Below are 20,907 nucleotides of genomic sequence, written 5' to 3'. Positions count from 1 at the left end.
TTACTTTTTCTTAAAATCATTGTTTATAATTCATAATGGATTAAATTTTTGATATTGTACAGCATTACACATTGTCAATTGTATATTCAGATCTACATTTCTAATGGGTTGTGCGATTTTTCATCACAATTTGATTCATGCGAAAGGGTACAAAAGGACACTTATGCGACATTACCCTTGACGGAATTTAACCTTAAACGTGTATGTTTAAAACAGTACATTTACGATTATGTATCGATAAAGAACATAAAATCATTCCAAAGTTTTGATGACAAAGTTGAATTCTAGCGAATTATCTAGTAAAATCAATTACAAACTGCACAGCTAATTGTGGGTGTAACTTTGGTTTTTAAAGCAAAGTGAAAATATCATTTATTTCGTATTAATTGACGGCATAAACGTGTTTATCCTAGTGGGAACATGGAAAACATAGTTAAAAAATCCATACTGTCAAGAAAATACATTATTTTACAAAGTCACCTCAGTTCACCCCAGTTTTTAGTAGGGTTCGTGTTGCTCAGCCTGTATTTTTATATATAGTGTTTTGTAGATTGTTGTTTGTCGTTTGGTCGTTTTTCGTTTCTTGTCGCTATTTTGTCTTAGACTAATGAGTATGAATATCCCTTTAATACCGTCCGCGTCTCTTTTTCATTTTTGGATATACTATTGGTGTTGGTTTGGAATGTCCTTTCGCATTTATCTCATTAGATAAATACCAAAAACCCATTAAACTCTGAAATTTTGAGCCATCTTTTAGCATTGTAATTTTGATATTTCTCTAAAATATGACAAAATCTTAAAATAGTTACAACAGTTACGTGTATAATACACATAATTTTATACATGTAGTAGCATTAACAGGAACTGTTATAATGTGCATTCGAAGCTGCTATACTATGAATTTTAATAAAGCTTCAACTACAAGATTATAAAAATTGTATTTTTCTTGTGTCAAATTTTGTCAATGTTAATTTTACAACTGTGAGGCATGAGAGTTTGTCGCTATGAAATTTGTAAAATGACTTCGGTCAACATTGATTGAGACGACCCGAGGATAAAACATGAAACACACTGAGTATTACGGATGTGAAGGATTAGTGGTGATACTGTAACATGACAAACAAGAGAAATAACTCTTACGAAGAAAAGTCTATTCGATTAAATGGTCTGAGTTACAAAAGCATATTAACTTATCGACATCTTGCAAAACCACAATACAGCAAAGAAAGAGAAAAAAGGCAGAAAAAAAAATCAGGACAATTTTATCAAATTAAGGGTTTCTGCGGAAGGGTCTAAAGACCCATTATAGTTCAGTTTGACAGGCATATATGCTCTTAATTGCCTAAAATAGTATTTGAATAGTAATTTTGGCTTTATGAAAGTGCATCGAATCTTTGATTCCAGGTCAAGTGATCGCGGACGCAGCAAAATATATCAGTAAGAGTTATAACTCATTTTAGAAAGGCTACAATATTTCCTGTCACCAAGTGTTCTACTAACCTACCAATTGCCTTTCAATACCATCATTGTCATGAAAATTGTTTGGACTGGTATTGTGAAAATAATTGTATAAAGTTCGAGATTGTATGTTCGTTACGTAAGTGCGTCACTGTTTGTGATGTCCTGTGGTGTCTGTCGTTGATGGAAGATGTTCGTTGTTGTTCTGCGGTTTGCATGTTGTGTCGACTATTATATTATTTGTTTGTGTGTTTCTCTGTGATAAGTGTTATTGCGTGTGTTTGTGCTGTATTTCTGTCACGTAGTGTTGTCATTTTAGCGATATTTTTTAACATTGTCATATAAGCGGGAGGTTTGGCTAGCCATAAAACCAGGTTTAACCCACCATTTTTTTCTTAAAATGTCCTGTACCATGTCAGGAATATGGCAGTTGTTATCAAATAGTTCGTTTCTATGTATGTTGGCGTTTGTTTTTGTTGCACTTCAGTGTTCCTGTTGTTCCTTTGTTTTCCTCTTAAAGTTGATGTGTTTCCCTCGGTTTTAGTTTGTAACCCGGATTTTTTTTTTCTCAATCGATTTATGACTTTTGAACACCGGTATACTACTGTTGCCTTTATTTATCTACCAACAATAACAGAAGAAAATCTGAATATTGTAACCCCCCCCCCCCCCCCCCCCCAAAAAAGTAAATACTGTCATAATTTAACATTTCTTTAAAAAGCCACTTTAGTATGTTCAGTACCGTTTGGTGTTATGTTTCTAGCAAAAGATAAATTACCATTAAGAAATAATTTAAATTTGAGTTGAATTTTGGCGTCCATATCCGTTAGTTATTAAGTAGTTTCATGTTTGTTAATAGTAAACACGTCAATACAAATCTTTCTTATTGGAACTTCTAGATAAATTGAAACCAACAACATATTCTAATTTTGAAAAATTATATTAATTTATAAACTCTTTCACAAACATATTTCATGTTAAGTTTGCGAGCAACACACCGAGTTTGCAAATAAATAAACACCTTATAAATTAGTTTTACATCTTTCAGTTTTATCAAAACTTGCAGAACTTTTTTGTCTGTGTAGGATTTCACTATCAATGTTCATGGCGTCCAATTTCTCGTAAATTTCATATCAGATTGGATGTATATACTCCATATATGGATATTGCTTGAATGTTGCCACATATAAATTTTAAATGGGAATTTAAATATATAAAAATTAAAATGAACGTTGGACTCAAAGAATTACAAAGATTCAAACTTGCGTGAGATTTGTTTATTCCTTTATTCACCATGTTAACAAGCATAGGATATTATACAATAAACCTCATGGTGATGTATACACTATGAGGATTCTAGATGAAACTCGAAACAAACGTACCTTATTGGAAAAAAGAAGATATTGTGCTAAACACTCGTCAAAGTACCAGGCTTACAGTTTAGTACGCTAGTAAACTTCAACGAGATAACAGAGTATCAATGCAGCCCTAAAATATGAACAACATGTAGAGGTTGCAGCTTGGTCTCTAGAACAGCTTTGTCATACAAAGGTATCAAATATACTTCATAAAGTACACTAGACACACACAATGTGGTACACAGTATCCTTAAAATGTTATAGGTCATATGATTCAACGGTGTGCTTTTTTTAATATCTCTGTTAAAAGTGTCAACAGTACGTTTGGATAAAATCCAAACCAATGACAAGGATTTCAGTCATAAATGTTACACTCGAGAGACCTATCACAACCAAGAGATATTCTTGTTGCTTCTTTTATTTGATTTGATCGAAATACATCTAGAGTTATAACAGAAAGTCTTCATAGATTATTCCTTAATATGAAGATAGACCATATGAAAGATCAGATCCTAATGCTAATGACAACAATTTTGTTCTCATGAAATGATTTATCATTTTGCCATTTTTTGCAAGACTAGTTAATAGCTATTAGCGGATGATACTAAGGGTACATTCACTACTCATAAGTAAATGACACTGTAAACGCTGTGGCAACAAACGGAAGATGAAGAAAAGAAAAACAACTCCACAAATTACTTCGTAGAAAACTAGACCGAGCAACACGAACCACACCAAAAACTTTGGGTGATCGCAGGTGCTCCAGAAGGGTGAAAAGATCCTACTCCACTGGTGGCACCCGTCATGATGATCATGAATAGTACAAATACTGAAGAAGTATGGAATAATGTATCATTTTGAACAAAGGCTGCCATAGTTTTTGTAATTGGTATCTGATCAGCATGACGCGATGAATCGAAGGAGACGGTCTCGAAATCATAATTCACCTTTTCAGAATATAAACTATCCAAGGTGATATATATATTTCAAAAAGGATACACCAAATCGTTGTGATTGTGTATTGCTTATCGTCATAAACAACGACTATTCAGCATGTTACGTCACGTTAAGTTAACTTCTCATTTCATGGTGCAAACAATTAATAAGAAATTAGCATCAATCCTTTCGATTTTGAGAAAAAAATATATAATAAGCTGTACAATTAATTTTGTAGACCTTCCAAGATGTAGAACAGCAATAACAGCGATGCTTCCTTTATATAATGATAATTTACTGATATCTTCTGAGATAGCTCACCCATATCGTTCCCAATCTAAAATCAAGATTCAGAGAGGTCTAGAACTTTTGTTTTTTACTAATTTTTTCAGCATTTTATGTCGTTGAGTTCCTGTCTCATGCAGGAATATCCTACATCTACTTTTATCTATATCAAAAAAATAAATCATGATCATTTCAGATAAGCGACTTTTAATCAAAACGGCTTTTCTCTTTAGTAAAGAAAGTGCATGTATTCTCAATTAAAAGAAAAGTTACAGGAAAGAAAACTATTATAAACAAAGGTTCTGCACAATTAATCAGTTTCAAACCAGACATTCATTCTGTAAATTGCTAAACCATCAATTTAAAAAACGAAAATATCATTTAGAAGATGGGCTAAAAAGTTTTATTCAATACTAAAATGTTATATTAATTAAGCAGCAATAGGTTCAAGTTCAAGTGTTCCATTATGATAATTGTGGTGTGTGTAAATGACAATGCTATGTACACAATTTGTGTCTTTGTTATTTGAAAGGATATATCTTTATGAAGCAAGTTTATTACCTCTTAAAAGGGAGTAGTATAATCTACAGATCATTTGTGCGAATAACATTTCATTATAGGTCTTTAAAAACCATATAAGAAGAATCTAATCATTGCAGCAAACAGACACTACACCCTATGCACAATTCTGTAGGGACAAGCAACGCAACCGCACGAAAAAACATGATGAAAGGAAATAAAGTTGTATTTTTGTAAAAGCTTTGTACCCAGGGAAGCATTAAGGGTGTAATAGAACCATTATCATTTACGCAGCAAAAGCTATCCATTAATACTGAAGATGTCGCAGAGACAGTGACAACACCATGGCAAAAAAAAAATATGAAGAACCCCAAATTCAGCCTAAAACGCTACACAGACAACTAACGATGGAGCAAAATGAAACACTCAAAAATAACATATCGGAAGTAATCATGTGACCTGGAAGGTAAACAGTTTCTTCTATAACTAATGACACTCGTCTTGATACTTATGTTAATAAAGATATGTCGGTGGTCACTCACGATAAATTTTACTATTCAGGTCGGCCATTTACTGAAACGTTTAAACGTTATGAACGTATCATTTGTGATATAACTGTTTTACACCAATCCATTTGTTGACTACGATAACTTATAACTGTATATAATAAAATCATTTAATCTATAAATAAAATTTTTTTTTTCTTTTTGAATTATATAATTAATATTCACCTACATATGATACTGTAAAAAATCCAACATCATTGAATCAATAGCTACGTAATGTTGTATAAATATGATTTCATTAAGAAAGCTTTGATTAAATACACCCAGAGCTAGTAGTAATAATAGCCAATATAAAACGAACACATTGGAAGAACAAAAACTTAAACAGAAGTATACACAATACTTTCATTATTTTTACACTCGCTATCAGCATCTTATCTGTATATATATATATATAATTTTTTATCCTATATTTTATATTAATTTTGTAAATAGAAATTCACCATTGAAATTGAATCTATATGATAAGTTGTTCTTTGTTATTTGTTCGTCTTTGTTTAGAAGTCTGGTGGTGGTGGTTGGTGTGGTCTGATGTACTCCCAAATGTTTTAGGTAATTTCCTGTTATCCTTTTTATGTATTGTAATAATACATTTATTTTGAGTAATATTTCCAATAATTCATCAAAGATACACAAGTCTGGAACGGATTTAGGTTGTCTACGGAGACAAAACGTTTAAAACGGACTATTACTGAGATTTCTAGACATGTAAACATTATCTTATCTTAGCTGTTAATAATTCTGTTTATTGACGTCATTGAATATAACAAAATGGAAAAAGAAACAGCAACATGGAGAGAAGAAGTTTAAAGGATGACTTTTATCGCTTGATACGTCGACTGAATTTTAAATTAAGGAAATCTCGCATAGGTAGTCCCGTTATAAATTTCCAATGAATGTTCACCGTCTGATAATAAAGCATATAAAAATCAGATAATTTAAGAGAAAAAACGATTTCCTACCTATAAATGAGTCAAATTTAATCCCCTTCCAGTATGTAAACTAATATGCATTCAAGTCTTTTCTCGTAAAACAACTTGACATCTTCATTGGAATACCACTATTTTATCAAACGAAGAATTGATCACTAAACGTGAGATATCGGAAAAAGTATTTTACTGTGTGTTATGTTGTAATTATTTTCTGATTGGGAGACATGAATATACCTTACGAAAAATGAAGGTAATAATCAGACATTATTTACGATACTGATAATGTTTGGAACGTAGCATTAAAATGTTTAATGATGTGGTGCTACATATTTTACATTGTTGATAAATGATCATGTGTATCCTAAATCGTCTCAAAAAAAGTTAAAGTTACGAATCATTTAACCTTTATTACAGTCATATTTTTATTTAGAGTATTGAAAACACAAGAAACCTAATTATTGCCAGTAGAACTCATTTGTCCCTTTGTGCCATTTGCAAAGGCTAAACAAAACAATATAAAATAACAAAGAGTTGATGTTTGTTTGCCTTTTTTCTCATTTATCGCAAACAGTTCAATAAATTGACTTAAAATAGAAATTTCCCGAAACCTTGCTCAATGAAGTTTCTTTAAAATTTATCACTATTATTAAAATTACAGAGAAAAAAGTTATATCTAATATTTTTCGATATTCTTATCAGTCTAATATGCTCTAGCTGTATGAAAAAAAAACTAAAAAAATATGACCTCGCCAAAATAACATTTTTGTTACCAAAATGTATAGTTTATCTCGACAGAGGACATACTGATACCGTAGACACGTAAATAAATACCTTTGTATCAGATGTAGGCATATCAAATTCAAACGAGACTTGATACAAACAGGTGAAAAAGGTAATTAAGGATGAAATTGAACTTAATATACAAAGATCACGCATCTAATTATTAATAGCAATTTCATAACACGAGGAAATAATAAACTCATATTTTTGTAATAAAAATCCACGAGGATACTAATTAGATTCATTAAAGCGATATTTCTAACTTTATTGTCAAATCTAGCATACTGATCACCTACATAAAAGTATCAAAAGTCAAAGCAGTAATATTGTTTCAGGGCAATACGGACGTCGCGTCAATTTACCACCATCAATATAAGACAGACAGGTGTGACCAGCAAGAAGAAACAGTGATAAAAGCTTTCAACATGAACGTTTGAAATAGTATAAATCATTTTTCACGAGTCGCATCCACCTTATAATTAAAAGTCTTAAATTTGTCGTAAAAATAGCTTTCATTCTATTTCGTCTATTATTCATGTCTAGACTAACATTAATAGCTCTTCAACGTTTGTAATATATCTTTATTCTCAATAAACCATATGCATAGTTATAGAGAAGATATGTATGTACAATAATTACTATATTTTGTATTTTTCTTTTTACTAGTAATTGTATATATTTTGTCCTCGAGCATCACTTACTTAAGAGACATTAATTGTCGAAATGCGCGTCTGGTGCAATAAAATTGGTACTATAATGTTATTTCATCTATTAAAAATCACGAAGGACGTTTGGAGGATAAAAGTTTTGACAAATCTGATGTTTTTAGTTTACTGCTCAGTAATGTTCATATAACTTTGAACCTCATTTAACATAATCGCTTTAAAAATTAGAGTCGCCTCTAAGAATTGGTCGGACGAGCGATTGTATCACAAATAACCGTAAACATATTTTCCTAAATGTTACAGGTCCTTAAACTGTTAAATTTATTGATTGCATCCAATTTCTAATCGTAGTTCTTTTTAAATGAGTCTGAATTTGCACAGCTGGTGATGCATGCAAAACGGAAGACGCTTTTTGAAGTTTTAACATTTCACTTACAATATAGGTCTGTTACAACATTGTATATATTAAAGTTGAGATCAGAATTAGTGAAATTAAGACACGAGAGTTCTATAGAATAGAGAAAATAAAAACGATAGAGAGATATTTTACACAGAAACTTTGGACATATATTACTTCTTGTATAGACGAATTAAATTGAGCTTTATCGATATCAGGTTGGTAATCGTTTAACAACATATGTATTGATATATAAATTCACTTAACTTCGCCTCAAATCAAATAGAGTCGTCTGGTATTTTGGCAGGAAAGTGTGATTGATATTTTTTCAACGAAACATTAATATTTATGCGACACTGTTTTTTCTAATACCAATTCGAAATAAATCTAAAATATTCGATTGCAATTAAGATGATCCTACTCAAATTATAAGAAACAAACTGTTAGTAACTCGATCTCGTAGTCACAAGTTATAGCAACATTGCAATCCATTATTGTTTTAATTTACGTACAATCATGACAATGTTGGTCAAAATCGAAATAACAATTAATAAACCTTTAAATATATATTCTATTCATCCTCCGATTATACTTCAATAGAAAAATATGCAAATGTGAAAATAGTTTACGTATACTTAAATTTATAAAGGTCATGACGACAGAATAAAGATTACAACCTCACACTTGTAAATTAGTCCAATAAACCATTATCATACAATAAAAGTAAGTAATCTATATGATGCAAATTAATACATACATAAAAACAAAATGAAGCGCCGAAAGAAATCAACTTTGCCAATACTAAAGTTGGCAATACGCTTCCCTACTGTCTATCAGACATACAAGTATATATGTTGTCTCTCTTGATAAAATTGTAAGGGGTTAACTTCATATAAAACATAAGAAAAGGAAGGTGATCGAATTCTCACGACATGACAGGAATGGTACCACTCAAAGGCAGCGGATACAAACAGACAAACAGAGAACGCTTATCAAAATAGCTTAGATAACAAGAATTCTTCCCATAGATAAGACTGATATAATGAAATGGCAAAAATTCAACCTTGACCTTTATTTGTGGGTTCTGCATCCATTAACGGCAAGTCGCCTCGATGGTTAATCGACATGATATAACTTGTGAATTAAGAAGACAAGGTGCAAATAGGAAACATTAGATAGAAAATAAACATAAAGATGTCAACAGTTTTTAACGACTCAAAACTTCCATACTATATGCAAAGCACTAAATTACCTTCTGAATATGGTAACAAATCAGCTTGATGGCACGCTTCAATGACACTATTTTTTTTAAAGGAAACTCGTCGATTGAGCTATATCCACACATTCATTCAATGTAATTTGAGGGGTTGCGACATGTTTAGTTAAACAGTAACAAAGCAAAACAATTACGCTATAGTATTTTAATTTTGATTTGGTTTGCAATCAAACGCAGATTTTGAACAATGTATAAAAAAGAAGGTAAATAAATATTTATATTTCAATTAAATATTTATAAACGAGTTATATGTACAATGAAGTTGAGCTTAACTATAACCAATTGTTCGCCTGTGCGTTTGATGCTTTTCAACTTCGTACTTTATTTTGCCTTTTTAACTTTTTTGATTCAAGCGTCACTAATGAGCCTTTTGTAGACGAAACGCGCGTCTGTCGTTTAAAAATATAATCCTGATATCTATGGGTTTATTGATACTGGGAATCTCCAATGTCAATTAGAGATAAAGGGTTTCAAATTATTTTGACTTGCTAAACTCGCAAAAATGGCTATCATGAAGAAATTAAAAAAAAAGAAAAAAAACATGTAACGACGATAAAATTTGTCCATTTCATTATAAGTTGTTGAATCTCATTTAAATCAATACTTATTGAAAACATTTCAATAGTTCACTTTGAAAATTAATTATTTTCTGCAGTATATTTATCTTAGGTGTCTTAGAATCGTTTTCATAACAGCGTAGACAACCGTAAACCCTTTGTTGGTAATACTACTGAATAATTTACCTTTAACTTGTTTGCCATCCGCTATCGATAACAATGATTTTATGCTCACTCAGTCTATCAGAGGCTTTCCAGTGGGGATTTAAATAATGATCACTTGTTACACATTTCGATACATAAAATGAAACTTTAAAAGATTTGTTTTAAATATTTTTTATACCATCGCATACAACAGTTTCATTTTAAAGAATAATAATGTTCAGAGCTGATATCATTAAATAATACAAAAATACGTTTATTCATTGTAAAAAACTTTAAGTTGATGGGGTTAATTCACAAAATATCTTATTGATAACGAGAATAAGTACTTCTACGTTGTAATCATTTTAAAAGAGTGGCCTACTATTCATTCAATGCATACATGTAGGTTTGTTTATGAAGAGTTCCGGATAATTAAAAGATCATTGAATTTTTTTGTTTAATACCTTGTTTTTTTTTTACATAAATCGATTCATTCATTCAGATATTTATCAGTTTGCCTTGGCTATTCAAGTCCTACACAACATCTCAAAAATTTGGTTTTTTTTCTTACAAAACTTATATTCTTGTGATGTATTCTTTTGTTGAAGAATGAATGTTGCCCCTTTTTTTATTTTTTGTCGTTTTTTTTTTTGTGTTTCATTGACGTATAAGACAACCGGACTGTCCTTTCTTCATATTTAAAAACATACGAGATGACAAGTTAAACTTACAACATAAGAAAGATAATGAACATCGATTTTATGGTCTACTTAATTTCGAAGTCAGAATATGGTCTTTGTAAAGATGTTGTAAATTAATCAAAAACAACAAAAGACAAAATAATTTGAATGTTTATATTGGAAAAAGTAACGTTGTGTAAATCATTACAATTATTTTATTTCAAATGAATATCAAGCTGTTGCATTTTTCCGCTGCGAGCAAATTTTGACTTTTGACCGCATTTTTAAAATTAATTTTCTTGTTGCAATCCTGTTGGAAGCTGCGCTGTGTAGTTTATTTTTCTTGTTTTGTTTAATGCCAAATATAGTCAAGACAGACAAAAAAAAGTTGGAAGGTTACATGTTAAAATAGAAAATGGAAATGGGGAATGTTTCAAAGAGACAACAACCCGACCATAGAGTAAACAAAACAGCCGAAGGCCACCATTGGGTCTTCAACACAGCGAGAAAATCCCACACCCGAAGGCGCACTTCAGCTGGCCCCTTAACAAAAATGTGTACTAGTTCAGTGAAAATGGACGTCATACTAAACTCCTAAAAAATTAATGAACTAAAATTAAAAAAACATACAACTTGAAGACTAACAAAGGCCAGAGGCTCCTGACTTGGGACAGGAGCAAAAAATGCGGCGGTGTTAAACATGTTTAGTGAGATCTCAACCCTCCCCCTATACCTCTAGCCAATGTAGATTAAACAAGCACACAGGAATACACCGCTACATATTGTGCCAAAGTCGGGCTGGGGAGGGTGCATGTTATACTGATTTAACCCACTGGATTGTGTGCCTGCACCAAGTCTGGCCAGGGAGGGATTGCATGTTAAACTGGATTAGCCCCACTAAATTTTGAGCCAAACGTCCGGCTATCCGGGTTTTGTGTTGTTCATTGTTGATTAAACGTCTATTTTTACTATTTATGGACAGGACTCGATGGTCTTTGTTGTTGTGGTCTCTTTTAATTTTCCTACCTTTTACCTTTTAATGTATTATTGTCGTATAACAGATCTAAAGCCGTTTAATTACGAAACTATCTGCAATATATTTAATAGTCCTAAACATACATGACAAATTTGACACTAGACGTAACGCAAACAAAAATCAATACACCAATGTATCTAAAGTCACAATTGATACAACTTTATATAAAAATAAGGAGAAGTGGTATGATTGCTAATAAGACAACTACCCACCAAAGTTCAAATGAAGTGGATGTAAGGAATTATAGGCAACCGTACGGCCTTCAACAATTAGAAAAACCCATACCGTATAGTCGGCTACAACAGTCCCCGACATGAAAAATATGAAACAATTCAATTGAGAAAACCAACGGCCTAATCTATAACAAAACAATTAACGAAAAACAAATTTTCTGCTTTTTGGTCGGGTTATATATATATTGTCTCTTTGACACATTCCCCGTTTCAATTCTCAATTTTATTATAGATATTAATGCATATATAAATAAGAATATGTGGTGTGATAGACAGACAAAAATCCCTTCCAGTGACCAACAGACGTTAGCAATATAGGTCACCGTACGACCTTCCACAATAAGCAAAACACACACTGTATAGCATGAAAGCTTCAAATGGCCTTGTCATGACAAACACGAAAGTTGAGTGGATGCAGAACAGAGCGAGAGAAAAACACGGATACCGCATGGAAACTGGCAAATGGTCCTCAATATTACTTTGGTCAACTCACTAACTTGAAATTAAAGACCTGACGAATTTAAGTCCTTATCTATGGCTGAGATGTATGTTTAAAAAAAAAAGGAAAATCAAGGTTTGTTTGGACATTTTTATAATGGAAGTCTTGGTTTTAAATTATTTGCGAGTAAGCCTAAGGAGTCAATAACAAATAATCACTCCCAGAAAGACGGGCAAATCCATTAACAAAAGACAAAATGAATATACGAACTACAGTGCACAGTATATTATATACATATTTTATTTGCGATCATAAAATGTACGAAGTCGTCCATTACTATGTAAATTGGGTCGATTTAAAAAAAAAGCTGAATACGTTTCTGCTGCCAAGGGTTTTTCACAAGTATAGTAGTTAGCAGAAAAGTTCACCAAACTATACATTTTACCTATTCAATAACGTAAATGCAAATTTCACAAGGCTTGATCCAAATAGCTTTTTTACAGTCTAATAACTTGCAAGTACGAACAAGTTGGGACAGAAGTATATTTTGTCCATATGTTTTGTATTAGCACACTTTTTAAAGTTGATCATGCATTCGTTCTAAAATAAAATTTTGACCAGATAAAAGTTTAAAGATGACATAATTGGACAACCGCAATTGTTAAATCGCTTTGACGTCCGAAAAAAGATAATAATCAACACATGCATTGTAACTTTTAAAGCCAGTTAAATCCTTTTTTTTGCCGAAAGCCAGTTAAATCCTTTTTTTGCCGAAAGAACGTGCGATATCATAAAAATTGATTATCAAAACATAACAAAAACACAAGTAAAGAACGTTTAAGTATTCAATATAAATCAAAAAACAAAGGTTATTTCTGATTAGTTTTTCGAATTATTTTATTTAGGCGTTGATACCCTTTGGTGACCCCACAGTTTAAATGTCTATAATAAATACGTCGTGAGCAGTGGGCGTTACAGAAGAACGTTCACCTAATATGACCCAGTCAATGGGATATTTTAGCGCGCCAATCAATGGTCTCGTCTACACTGTTATGCACATGATTCTAAATATAATCTGGAAAATCTTGTGAATGATTTTATAGAAAATAACTGGTACAATGCACTATGTGGCCGATTTACGGTAACGGGTGAATATAAAAAGACCATGGCCTACATGTGTTAGTTATCTTATTTAGGGAAGAGTTTGAACCCATTCGTGATGATGACTGTAAATAAAGGCAACAGAAGTATACCGCTGTTCAATAGTCATAAATCGATTAAGCAAAAACAAATCCGGGTCACAAACAAAAACCGAGAGAAACACATCAATGTATGTAGTGTCGATTTCAGTCGTCTCTCATGATTACTCTGTTAATGTAGGCAATTATTTGAATAAAAAAAAGATGGTTACCTTTCTTATCGCTCTGAACATAGGTTTCACCTATTATTTATCACCAGGAGGGCCGGCAAATTATTTTGAAAGACTGGAAAAATATAAATTGACCCCCCTTTCCACTTTTGTAATAAACATATGGGACCCCTTCCTGACATTGTCAGAAAAATGTTGACCCCTCCCAAACCTTCCCTCCACTATGCCTTCACCTATCACAACTGTATGACAATCCATGGTACTCAGGTAAAACATAAGTACAATCAACAAATATATAATTTTAATCAAATTCTAAACCGAATTAAATCATTCTGTAAATCACAATTATGATATAGAAGAAATATTAAGTCATATTTGTAATTCAACAAGCATGTTAACCCCTTCAAGTCCGTATAAACAATCAGCTGTATAATAATATAGATTTTGAGGATACATATAAAGCAGATCCTAAGTTATATGACATTTCTACTGCAGACTTATTACACTGTACTGCTCAAATGTTATTAAGTATACTTCCACATAAAGATCATTATGAGTATATAGTAAATTGTGACTTCAAACATTAAGGTTTGTGTTTATCACATTAATACAACTAGAACTACAAACAAATTGTAAAAATTAATATAATAAACTTTATTTAACTCTGTTTTTATTGGTTTAAATTGCTAATCAAATACCAAAAAATACTACAGCTATTAAAACAATATAAAATGTAATACTAGACACCAAATGATGTAAATATCAAACAAAACAGATTTTGCAAATGTATGTTGAAAAAAGCATGTAATGATTACAAAAACATGTAGATTCAAATCTGACTTTAATTATTGATGATGATGATTGTATAACAGATGGAAGTTTGCTTCAAATATAATTTATGATCATATTTCTTTTAATTTGATGCCTTAAATACATCAGTACAATAGATATCTCAATAAAAAAATTACGCTACATTTGTACATGTAGGAATATCATGTATTTGTCTCTCTTTGTCCTTAAATGGTATTGTTATTGCCATTATTAATAATTAACTTTTGCATTTTTTATGTTAAGTTCTCAATGTTGAGATATGTGAAAGGTTGTGTTTTTGTTTTTCGTTTTGTTGATGTTACTTTAATGTAAGCTTACAGATAATTTAGACGTGGTGTATTTGTATAAAGAAGCTCATGTCTGCATGTGCGACTCTTATTTGTTGTTCCTTATTTAGAAGAGATAAACATGGCAGAACTCAGTTTTGCTAATTCTGTTTGAAAAGAAGGACGCTATTTTATATTGTGAAGCAAATCTTTTGTTTAATTGTGCTATACCATAACAATATATCAGTACTGTGTACTTCTGTTCTTTTATTTCATGATTGAGAGATTTTATATATTAATCGTCATCTAGATTGGAACATAAACTTAATTGTGTAAGCTTTGATGTAGTTTCCTTCCTTGGATTTAAGTAAACTTGGATATTCGTATTTCTTTTTCACACGTGAGTGGGATCTTTGTTTTAACCTGATAATCAAGTCCCTTTTATTAACATAATGGCAACCAGAAAGTCGAAGAGACAAACGAAAAGAAAAGCAGCAAAACACAGTCAAAGACGGATTTATCCTTCAAAATTGGTACAACCAGTCTAGTACCGTTGACAACGCTACTATTTGTCATTCCGGAGTTCAGGAAAATTGTGTATCCGTAGTTATCAACAAGGAAGGCAGATCCGACGATTTTAACAACATAGATATTGTGTGTTCATCTCTGCAGCGACAGATAATTGACGGTAAGGATGTTAATATTGCCTTACTTATTCCAAATTATGAATGCCCACAATCACATACCGTAATCGCTGACAACATTGAGGTTAATCTCCAAGGGAAATCCGACATCAGATTAAACCGTACACTGACCATTCAGTAATTTATCAAAGCATTCGGCAAATGCAAAAGAATTATGCCAAAAGCCTATCCAGAAAGACGCGCCGAACTAGATGCCTACGAAGAAGATATTAATGATATAAGCAATTTTTACGGCTCTAAATATTATGATTATCATAAAATGTTTTCCGCCAAAGCGTCAATACTACTTAGAGAACACCACGTTAAATTAGATTAGAGTAAAGGTGACCGTGACTTATTCACCCTGGTAGCGGCAGGGATTCAAATCAATGTTTGTAAATTATGCCACATGTGCGACCACACTACCGAATTGTGTTCACTGCAGCTGAGAAACACAATAAGTCATCAAGAGGTTATTAGTTTGAGAAATGATTATCGTAGCGATAAGTGCGGCCTACCAAAATATTTTCAAGACGGTAAAGAGATTTGTAACAATTTTAATAGCAATAGAGGGTGTACAAAACGCACCCGTTCTTTCTCACATGTTTGCACCAAATGCCGTTCGCCAGGACATTCACAGGCTCTGTGTGGGAAACGCCCATCAGCAACATTTTCATCCAATCAGACAGCTCCGGTTGACAAAGAAACCCCAAAGATATCTCGCAAAATGTAAATAACTAAATTTGATATGCACGCTTCTACCCTGGTCAATGTGAAACAGCTAAAACGTGAACTAATGAGTCATCCCGACAAAGTTACAATATGGCTTTGATACTATGGTTAAATATGACAACATTAAAACAATGGAATGTAGAAATAATTTAGTGCTAGGATACAGTTTCAGATCTTATTAATAAAGAACTATGTAACGGTTTCGTATATGGTTCGTTTGAATATTTACCTTTTGATGATTATCGAGTAAGTCCGTTGGGAGTTGCGGAGGGTAAATATTTTTTCAAAAAGCGACTTATTTCAGACTTGTAAAATACAACAGTACAATAAATATCTCAATAAAATGATTACGCTACATTTGTACATGTAGGAATATCATGTATTTGTCTCTCTTTGTCCTTAAATGGTATTGTTATTGCCATTATTAATATTACCTTTTGCATTTTTTTGTTAAGTTCTCAATGTTGAGATATGTGAAAGGTTGTGTTTTTTGTTTTCATTTTGTTGATATGTTACTTTAATCATACTAGTCTCATTGCCATTGAATTCTGAAGTCATTCAAATAAAATAAATTGTGTGAACAAGTTTGTATTTCTATTAAAAGCCATGGCATTTTAGGTAATACGTATCTGTACACGTATACTTTACTGTAAACTCAGTAATTTATGTGACGTATTTATATAATCATGTGAAAAATGCAATCAGATGTCGCAGTAATTAGAATAAGCATTTAAAATTTTGTCAAATAGGTTTGTTAGGTAACAAATGTTGTATGGTTTACACTAATTTATTCTTTTTATTGTAACCGAAATTTAAAACCAACATAGATAAGATCAAGCATAATTCTGAATTAACAGTTTTGACCACTACATCAAAGCAGTACCAGAAACCAAGTGTAAAAATAAGAAAACAAGAACCATGTCATATTGTATTTCGCCAATGGTATTATAGTGTATATTTTGTACATAAAAAACAATTCTCCCTCTCAATCTTTTGTCATGTGTGCCCCCTTTTTATTGCCCCCCCCCCCTGGAGATGAATAATGGCCGGTCCCTGACCTATAACCATTAACAGCTGGATGCGAAAATACTTATTATCTTTTTTAGTTTTGTTAAAAATATCTATCAAACGGTGTTTTGTTTTGTCTTTATGAAGCGTTTCCTAAAATTGGGATTTATAACAATGTGGAAGTAGGTTTAAACTGTCAATGATCTCAATTCCGGTTTTAGATATTAAACTTATACAACAGTAAACAGATAATAAAAAAAAAACACAACGTATAAGTGGATAATATTGAAACATCTTCAAGGCAAAAGAATTATGAAACAACTGTCACTATAACTTTGTATGCAAATCCGCTGCGAAAATTGTAGGTATTTATTATATAAATATTTAACCACAATATGTCGAGTTTGTTACATTTTCGCCAATATATTAATTGGTTATACTTAGAATGACCAAGTTATTTTTAAACTCAAAGACAAAGATAGCCTTAACCAAATTTAACACAACCTCCTAGAACTTTTAGAGGTGAATGCTCTTCAACTTTGTTATTAATTTTGTCATCTACTTTTATGTCGACAAACCTTGCCAGTCAGGATTTAACTTCGTCAAAATTATTTTCCCATTACGCTACTTTTTTTTCAACCGTGAAAATGAAAGCGATTGTAGGGATGACGCGCTGTCAATCTATCACTTGAAAACCGATAAAATTTATCCACATAACATCATTACGATACTTACATGACAGCATTTTAAAAGACAAATGTCTATTACAAGCTAATAAGCATCATTAAATGTACTTTTAGGCCTTTTGTCAAGTTAAAACTATTGTCTGATCGGTTGTCAGGGAGATTTTTCGAAAGTTAAAAAAAAAACCAAGATAACACGCACAAAAAACGATTTTTTTTAAGTTATGCATAAAAAAAGATCCACGCGTAAAGTCTGTCGTAAAGGGCTTTCAGTAACAATTTAAGGGGGTGTTTGTGAACGATGTGTCCTTTTTTTCGCTTTTTTTTGTACATTTCATGAATAAGATAATTAACATACCTAAATTTTAATTGAAATGAGTGAACAGAAAATAAAATAGAATACAAGTAAGAAATACACCTCAATTTAAACATTTGTAGCACAAAAAAATGTTGTTGTTATTCAAACACACCAACTCTGTTGTAATTAGAAAGGTATTTCACTTGACCCATATACTTTTTGTACTGTGAATTTTTAATGTTATTATATCAACATGTTGCCTAAATATATGAAAATAATTGACTCTGAAGTGAGATGATGTATCTAATAGTATTGCTTTGTACGTTTTCAAGAAAAAACAGTCAACTCATACACGCCTGAACATAAAAAAAAGTGTATCAGATTTTCACATTTCGATGATATGATTGTCCGTTTTAAGGATTTCTTCCCTAAAAACTGTTGCCGGAGTCAGATGTGCAAATTTATGCTTTAAAAAGATCAATCTTTTATCTTTCTGTGGATTTTTTTTTCGGTGGAATTTATGCTTATTTACAAAAAAAAATCCACATGTATTTGCACCTAGCATAATCGACTGTTTGGTAAAAATTATATATTTACTAAGTATTCACTAGTTTTAAAGTTTACAAATATATGATTTATGTATACACACGTATATAAGATGCAAAAAAATCTAAATTATGCACCTACATTCAACTTTTAAAGCCCAAACTAAATTTTTTACAAATATCTCGAAGCTCACGTATATGAGTTGAAAAAATCCTGAATTATGCATCTACATTAAACTTTTAAAGCCCATAGAAATGAAGGTAACCAATTCAAATGTACCAACTTGGCCATTGTTTTCTCGTTTGAATTGTTTTACATTTTATCATATCGGACCTTCTATAGCTTACTATATGGAATAGCTTATGTTCATTGCTGAAGGCCATATGCTGATTTTTAGTTTACGATGTCTATATCTACGTCATCTGATCTTTGGTGGATAGTTGTCTCATTGTCAATCATACCACTTCTTTGCAATTTATATTTGCAACGCTTTTTAAGTTTGAATTAGTATTAAATGATCTTTTTTGTAATTGATTTTGCCTTCTAATTGTTTTGATTTGAGCGCCACTAAAGAGTATATGGACACGAAACGCGCATTTGACGCCTGATATCCACACGACCCCATTACAACACGCGGGGTATCCGACGAATGATATTTAGATTATGCGTGACCTAAATACTCAAGTTTACAAATTGACATTAATTTTTTCCCTTATGGCCTTTGACAATGACGATAATAACGTATAACGTCATTCATCATAACAAATTCAGAATATCAAAGTCATGCAAGTTTTTTCGTTCTGTGTAGCATTTAAATGAAATTTGTATAGCTCACCAGTTTTTATTCACTAAATTTTTTGTTGTTGTAATGAATTATAATAGAAACGGTCGGAATTAGTAAATCGTTCAAAACGTTGATCAGAGTGCAGTGAGTTTTACAGAAGTCTCCATGTATTTTAAGGTCAAACAAATATTGATAGTATTCATATACATGCATGCTCACACATTTATCATATTGTCCAGTATCTTTTGGAGACACATATTATAGGTTAGATTAAGGTAAATATATATTTTTAAAATTTTATTTCATATCAACGAGGAACATACCTTTGAAATGTTGGGGGTAAAAAAAGGGTTTTCAAAAGTAGAAAAATGTTTTAATGTCATACATCAAAGGGTTCTGCCAAAGTAAAACGCTACAATTCAGTGAATTTTAAAGGTAGGTGTGTAATGTCTTCGGTTTTTATGTATTTTTGTTAGATTTTAGCAAGCAGCATAAACGCACAACAATTAAAACGTGTTCAATTTTACATCGCCTTTGTCAGAGTCGTATTTCAAATAAAAGAGTAACAGAGTTGTTATTGTTTGACAAAGTTGCGCTGTTATCGAAGAACAAACTAATATTTCTCAAACTTTTTTATTTGAATTACTATATTTTTGATTCATTCCTAGTAGTAACAAGTTGATTTGTAGCTGGCTGAAATTTCTGCACATTTGTGGAATATTTAAATATATATCTACTCATTTTCCATTTTGAAATATCTTGTAGTATATTGATTCCTAGTAGTTTTTTATTTCTGGTAATTCCGTGAGTTCTTAAAAGAAAATAATCACATGCCTACAGACTGTAAATGTATATTTGAAGGAAAAAGGCTCGTATCAGACAGTGGTAATTCCTTGAGTTCTGAAAACGTTTATCTTATTATTGGAAGAAAACAATCACATGCCTACAAACTGTGAATGTAAATTAGAAGAAACAAGCTCTAATCAGACAATTACATAGATGATTGTATGCAGAAATACGGGAAAATAACAATATTCAGCCTCGTCCTGCCTGTCTTTAGAGCATTTGACAATTTCACTTAGACGTTTCAAAGGAAAAGATAATTGAGTTTTTACTTCACTATACAACTATTTTTAGACTGTCTTCCAAGACACATCTACTATCATAATGTTCTATTCTTAAAGCCTAATACGACAAGAATGCAATTAAGACTTATAAAATCTGTGGTACTTTATACATCATATTAGATCATATGATAATCTCACTTAAATTCATAATGAAAAATGTAACTAAATAAAAAAAATACCATAATCAGCTGAAGGCTTTGACAAAATAACCAACAAAAGCGTAGATCTGGGCCCGGTTGTTCAAAAGTGTTGTTAAGCTAACGCAGTCGTTAAAGTGTCGTTAGAGAGTCGTTAAATTTAACAAATTTGTTAACTGTTG

The sequence above is a fragment of the Mytilus californianus genome, unplaced genomic scaffold, assembly GCF_021869535.1.
Source record: "Mytilus californianus isolate M0D057914Y unplaced genomic scaffold, xbMytCali1.0.p SCAF_1, whole genome shotgun sequence".
Classification (NCBI taxonomy): Eukaryota; Metazoa; Mollusca; class Bivalvia; order Mytilida; family Mytilidae; genus Mytilus; species Mytilus californianus.
Note: the sequence above shows the minus strand (reverse complement) of the source record.